The sequence below is a fragment of the Anopheles moucheti genome, assembly GCF_943734755.1.
Source record: "Anopheles moucheti chromosome X unlocalized genomic scaffold, idAnoMoucSN_F20_07 X_unloc_21, whole genome shotgun sequence".
NCBI lineage: Eukaryota > Metazoa > Arthropoda > Insecta > Diptera > Culicidae > Anopheles > Anopheles moucheti.
Window position 1 is genome coordinate 35,001 of NW_026453528.1, and position 7,500 is coordinate 42,500.

Genomic DNA, 7,500 nt, shown 5'->3' on the forward strand with positions numbered 1-7,500 from the left:
CTGATAGGTAGGTTCGTTCTCAGTTATCCCTGTGTTCATGGTTTTCGTGTGCTTCGATAGGTTTGGTCCGTGTTTTTGAGTACTCTTGTCCATGATTTTCGTGTGCTTCTAGAGGTTTGGTCCGATTTTCAGTACTCTTGTCCATGCTTTCACATGCTCTGATAGGTAGGTTCGTTCTCAGTTATCCCTGTGTTCATGGTTTTCGTGTGCTTCGATAGGTTTGGTCCGTGTTTTTGAGTACTCTTGTCCATGATTTTCGTGTGCTTCTAGAGGTTTGGTCCGATTTTCAGTACTCTTGTCCATGACTTTCGTTTGCTTCGATTCGTTCACTCCATTACTCTTGTCTGTGGTTTTCGTTTGCTTCGATACGTTCACTCCATTACTCTTGTCTTTGGTTTTCGTTTGCTTCGATTCGTTCACTCTATTACTCTTGTCTGTGGTTTTCGTTTGCTTCGATTCGTTCACTCTATTACTCTTGTCTGTGGTTTTCGTTTGCTTCGATTCGTTCACTCTATTACTCTTGTCTGTGGTTTTCGTTTGCTTCGATTCGTTCACTCTATTACTCTTGTCTGTGGTTTTCGTTTGCTTCGATTCGTTCAGTCCATTACTCTTGTATGTGATTTTCGTTTGCTTCGATTTGTTCAGTCCATTACTCTTGTGTGTGGTTTTCGTTTGCTTCGAGTCGTTCAGTCCATTACCCTTGTCTATGATTTTCGTTTGCTTCGATTTGTTCAGTCCAATACTTACCTTTGTCTATGATTTTCGCTCTAGCCCAGTCGCCCTGCGCTCTGGAAATCACATTCCAACTCTATCACCGATAGTGCTCACACCTTGGAAACCACATTTCACCCGGGGAACCTTAGGGTGGATTTTGAGCCTTTCGGGATTGCGAAACCATCATTTAACACTCTAAACTTAATTTCCGCAATCCCAGACGCACTTTCCATATGGTCTCCAAAAATGCGTGTGAGCTGACCTGGTCCCTTATAATAGGCAATGAACACGATTTTGGCAAAATATTTTTTTCAAAATTTTTTGACTCACCGGGTAAAATCGAATTTACTTGGGAAAAATGTTCTAGCAGGGGCCCTCCCATACAAATTTTTTTCTTCTCAAAAATGATTTTCGTTTCACTTTTCATACTCAGGGGAGTCTAAAATTGATGTTTTGAGTCACCGAGAAAAAAAAATTTTTTTGACCCGAGCTTGTGTCGGCGACCCAAAATCGACGCACTTGGGAAAAATGTTCTAGCAGGGGCCCTCCCATACAAAAATTTTTTCTTCTCAAAAATGATTTTCGTTTCACTTTTCATACTCAGGGGAGTCTAAAATTGATGTTTTGAGTCACCGTGAAAAAAAAATTTTTTTGACCCGAGCTTGTGTCGGCGACCCAAAATCGACGCACTTGGGAAAAATGTTCTAGCAGGGGCCCTCCCATACAAAAATTTTTTCTTCTCAAAAATGATTTTCGTTTCACTTTTCATACTCAGGGGAGTCTAAAATTGATGTTTTGAGTCACCGTGAAAAAAAAATTTTTTTGACCCGAGCTTGTGTCGGCGACCCAAAATCGACGCACTTGGGAAAAATGTTCTAGCAGGGGCCCTCCCATACAAAAATTTTTTCTTCTCAAAAATGATTTTCGTTTCACTTTTCATACTCAGGGGAGTCTAAAATTGATGTTTTGAGTCACCGAGAAAAAAAAATTTTTTTGACCCGAGCTTGTGTCGGCGACCCAAAATCGACGCACTTGGGAAAAATGTTCTAGCAGGGGCCCTCCCATACAAAAATTTTTTCTTCTCAAAAATGATTTTCGTTTCACTTTTCATACTCAGGGAAGTCTAAAATTGATGTTTTGAGTCACCGTGAAAAAAAAATTTTTTTGACCCGAGCTTGTGTCGGCGACCCAAAATCGACGCACTTGGGAAATATGTTCTAGCAGGGGCCCTCCCATACAAAAATTTTTTCTTCTCAAAAATGATTTTCGTTTCACTTTTCATACTCAGGGGAGTCTAAAATTGATGTTTTGAGTCACCGAGAAAAAAAAATTTTTTTGACCCGAGCTTGTGTCGGCGACCCAAAATCGACGCACTTGGGAAAAATGTTCTAGCAGGGGCCCTCCCATACAAAAATTTTTTCTTCTCAAAAATGATTTTCGTTTCACTTTTCATACTCAGGGGAGTCTAAAATTGATGTTTTGAGTCACCGTGAAAAAAAAATTTTTTTGACCCGAGCTTGTGTCGGCGACCCAAAATCGACGCACTTGGGAAATATGTTCTAGCAGGGGCCCTCCCATACAAAAATTTTTTCTTCTCAAAAATGATTTTCGTTTCACTTTTCATACTCAGGGGAGTCTAAAATTGATGTTTTGAGTCACCGTGAAAAAAAAATTTTTTTGACCCGAGCTTGTGTCGGCGACCCAAAATCGACGCACTTGGGAAAAATGTTCTAGCAGGGGCCCTCCCATACAAAAATTTTTTTTTGACTCACCGGGTAAAATGGTCGCACTTGGTAAAAATGTTCTAGCAGGGGCCCTCCCATACAAAATTTTTTTCTTTTCAAAAATGATTTTCGTTTCACTTTTCATACTCAGGGAAGTCTAATATTGAAGTTTTGAGTCACCGTGAAAAAAATTTTTTTTTGACTCACTGGGTAAAATGGTCGCACTTGGGAAAAATGTTCTAGCAGGGGCCCTCCCATACAAAAAATTTTTATTTCTCAAATCGATCCGTGGTTTCACTTTTCATACTCTAGGGCCCATTTGCTTCAACTTTGGAAAAAATTTTCGATGATGAAAAATTTTCGCCTTCGACGTCCATCGACCACTCGACCCGAACTTGGTACTTTTGTATGGAGGTACCCGAGTGGTGACTTTTTCATACAAAAATTTTTATTTCTCATATCGATCTGTGGTTTCACTTTTCATACTCTAGGGCCCAATTGCTTCAACTTTGGAAAAAATTTTCGATGATGAAAAATTTTCACCTTCGACGTCCATCGACCACTCGACCCGAACTTGGTACTTTTGTATGGAGGTACCCGAGTGGTGACTTTTTCATACAAAAATTTTTTTGCGAATACGTGTTCGTTCGCGATCATTTAGGCCATGAACCGCAAGTCCGCTGCGATAGAAATAGTGCATTGTAGTTACTCGACGAGAAAAAAAATCGGGACTTAGAAAAATTTTTGAAAGTCAAATCGTATTGACTTCCAACAACACCTGATAATAAACACACATTGCCTGTTGCACCACAGTTCGCATTTGACTTAACAAATCGCCTGTTGGTACGCACATCACCATCGACTTTACCAATCGCGTTTCGCACCGCTAATCCCACTTGGCGTGGAGCCACGCACATAATGTTGCGAGGAGAGTATTAATCGGGACTTAGCGTTTTAAGCTCGCGAACACTCCACTATGGGAGTGCACGCAAGCACCAACTGTACACACACAACACAACAATCACTCTCGCGAACACTCCATTCCCAAAGTGAACGCGAGCACCAGCAAGCATGGGTCGCCTGAGAGGATCGATGCGAACGCATCTCTACAACTCGCAGCTCCCAGCCTGTAGTCCCGTCGTTTGCGGGCGGTCGAAGGTGTCGAAACTAGTTGTATCCACGGTCGACGGAAACACAGCCACCAGGGTTCCCTGTGGTAAGGTACTTCCACGTGCAGCGTGCTCCCGCCCGTTGCGGCTCAGTCTAGTGCTATAGCGGGGATGAGACGTCAGTGTGCGCGGGGCAGCACCGACGGATCTCGGAGGGTTGTTAAGCCCGCTAGCTTCCGATCACCTAATGGGTTTGAGAAGCGCTATCAGCTCGGATTGGATACGACCTTAGAGGCGTTCAGGCATAATCCAGCGGACGTAGCGTCATACCAAAGTCCGGTCGAACTAGTATTGAGCCAGTGGTCCGTACCTGTGGTTCCTCTCGTACTGCACAGGAATTCCGTTAAGATAGCGGCAAACAGCACACACCAGTAGGGTAAAACTAACCTGTCTCACGACGGTCTAAACCCAGCTCACGTTCCCTTGAAAGGGTGAACAATCCTACGCTTGGTGAATTTTGCTTCACAATGATAGGAAGAGCCGACATCGAAGGATCAAAAAGCCACGTCGCTATGAACGCTTGGCGGCCACAAGCCAGTTATCCCTGTGTGCGTAGCTGTCATTTGCAGTGTTAGGACGTGCTTCTGTGTCGCTCCCTTGAAAAGTGAAAAATTGCGTGCAAAAACAGCAGAAAAAGGACGGGAAAGTGTTTATAGTGCCTAATTATTGTGCCCTTTAGTCGCCTATGGCGTTATATCAGTGAAACAGGACGATGCTCGCCTGGAAAGTGCGTTGAAAGTCTCCCCATACATTTTGTATGGGAGCAGTAAAGTGCGGAAATAACGCAGAAAAGGCGAATAAAAACATTAAGTGGCGTTATTAAATCATAGTGTCGGCACCGATAAACGGTTTTATAAACGGTAATACAAAGAAAATAGCCGAAAAGTGCATAAAATAGTGCGTGCAAAATAGCGGCAGAGCGGCGTCAGGTGTGTCGGCGCGTGTGAATGTGCGGCTTGGAACGCGTTCGCGTCTTGACAGCGACGTCAAACAAGTTCGCAGTGAACCCCTGACAGCGATCCAGCACGTCCGCGGTGAACTGGAGCAAGTCCGCAGTCTACCACCGGCAGCGAGCTTTAGCGGAGACACCAAACAGCGCCATCTATTGGGAACCGCGGAGCTTTCGCGAGTGGCGTCACCTGGTGGTCGGTACCGGTATTACGGCTAGTGGAGACAACAACCAGCATCGCTTGGGAGACTTCAACGTCGGCACCAGCGGGCAACCCGGGTCGGTGTATGCGGGTTGCATACTGACAGGCGGTGATCTCAACGCTGGATAAGGAGGCGAACCTGGAAATAATTTTTTGAGTCCTTATTGGTTTTTTATCATCTATTGCTGGAATTAATATTTGTTTTTGTTTCAGAAGAAGCAAATATATATCCAGTAATTCCCAACCAAGCAGGCTGGCCTTCTGAAGGCCATGGATAGAACTTTGAGGGGGCGCACTCCCTCGGTGGACGAGTCGAGTGCTGCCAGCAAAGGCAAACCAGGAGCGAGCTCGAGCAAGAGGCTCACTGTCCCGTTGACGCCTGTAATGGAGGGCGTTGCTGTGAGCGGAGCCACTAGCTCCAGCAAGTACGCGGCCAAGTTGGTGACTGGCTGTGGAGGTTCCCCGTCGAGCGAGGTGCGACGCATGATCAGCGAAGCAAAGCTTGACAACGAGACGCTTCTCACGGTCGTTAAGAAGCTGGAGGAGCAGGTGTCGCTCCTGCGTGTACAGCTTGAAACGGCGGCCGAGCAGGCTCGGCAGGACCTGCGTGAGGCGCGTCTCGAGGCGCGACAACGGGAGGAGCGGCTGATCGCCGATAACCTGCAGCTGCGGGAAGAGCTGCGAAAGGAGCGGGAGCTGCTCACGACGCTGGTGGCGCAGTCCATCGGCCATAACCAGCCTGTTGTGCAGCAACAGCCAGAAAGAGCCACGCAGCAGCGTGGACATCAGCAGGACGCGGTGGTGGCAACGAGCAAGCCACCTCAGACGACGGATGGCGGCTCCTGGGTTGAGGTGGTGCGCCGTAAGCCGCCACGTCAGCAGGCGGCTGATCTACAGCGGCAGCAACAGTGGCCACAGCTCCCGCAACGTCAGCAGCAGCAGCAGCGGCAGCAACCGCAACAACGGCCCCAGCCGCAACGGCCGCAGGCCCAGCTGCAGCAACAGCAAGGTGTGGCCAGTACGTCTGGTGCGCAACGTGGAGGTCAGGCGCAACAGCGTCAGCGCAGAACAAAGCTGGATGCTATCGAGGTTGCACCGGCGGAGGGCCAGAGCTGGGACGAGGTGTACCAGCTGGTACGAGCAGCTCCCGAGTTGCAGCGTTTCAACAGCCAGCTGGGGGTCGGACGTCGGACCATGCGTTCGCGTCTGGTAATGGACGTGGAGAAGGGAGCAGATACGGCTGCGATCCTGAAATGCGTGCAGGAGGTGTGCGCTCGGGGAGACCAGCCAGCTGCCGCCAGACTGGTGACGCCAATGGTGGAGGTCCGGGTCGACGCTATTGACCCTTTAGCGAAGGAGCAGGACGTGGCGCTGGCTCTAGCCAGCCTTGCACAGTCGCCGGTGGAGGAGTCTGCCGTGCAGCTGCGAAAAGCCTGGAACGGAACGAAGGTGGCGTTCGTTCGCGTTCCGGAGAAGGCGGCGGAGCAGTTGAAGGACCGACATGTACTGATAAAGTACACCTCGTGCCTTGTGCGGACGGCACAGGCTTCGACGTCGCGAGAGCAACGGTGCTTCAGGTGCCTGGAATTCGGTCACCTTCGGGCCAGCTGCCGGAGCGAGGTGGATCGGACAGCTGCGTGCATCCGCTGCGGCCAACCGGGTCACCTGGCCCGAGCCTGCACAGCGGAGGTGTGCTGTGCGGTCTGCAAGGGCCCTCACCGAGTAGGACACCCGTCCTGCACCCGGAAGGTCTGAAGGTCTTGCAGATAAACCTCGGGCGCAGCCGTGCAGCGCAGGACATCATGCTGCAGACGGCTAGGGAGATCGGAGCGCAGGTGGTGATAGCGTGCGAGCTGTACAAACCACCTAGAGACAGCGTGCGGTGGGCGGTCGACGAGGCTCAGAGCGTAGCGGTAGTGGCGACTGGCGGCTACCCCATCCAACGACTGGGGAGTTCATCGGTGCCTGGGCTGGTAGTTGCCACCATAGCCGGGATAACGTTTGCCAGCTGCTATGTGTCCCCCAACATCGGACAAGCGGATCTCGGCGACTACCTGGAAGCGGTTGAGCTCACGCTCACGGGGCAGGATCCCATGGTTCTGGCTGGGGACTTTAACGCCTGGAACCAGGAGTGGGGCAGTTCAAGAACCACGGCGAAGGGTGAGGACTTGCTGAGTGTTGTTGAGCACCTCGGACTTCGGACGCTCAACCGAGGGAACACACCCACTTTCAAGGGCAACGGTGTTGCACGGGAAAGCGTCATCGATGTGAGCTTCTCGAGTCCCTGCGTAGCGGAGCCAGGCAGCTGGAGTGTGAGCAGTAGATACTCCGGTAGCGACCACAGCTACGTGCTGTTCAGCGCTAAACTGCCTTCGACCAGCGGCCGACGTGCACATCAGCATCGGCCACACTGCAACGGGCACGGCGGTACAGCAGGCATGACGCGGCACGCGGGAACACGCTACAAAACAAGCCAATTCAATCAGGCTTGTTTTAAGCTGGCGCTTGGGATCGGTCGTTTCGACGATGTAAGCACACCTGAGGGCCTGATCAGGGGGCTCACAGAAGCGTGCGACGCAACGATGGAGAGGATCCACAAGACGAATTTCCGGCAGGCTCCGACGCTATACTGGTGGAACCCGGAAATCGCGAGGGCGCGAGATGCGTGCGAAGCTGCTGAGGCCAGGCTACGCACAGCAACGCAGACCGACGACCGTATCGCCGCTTCAGCCCGCTTGCTGG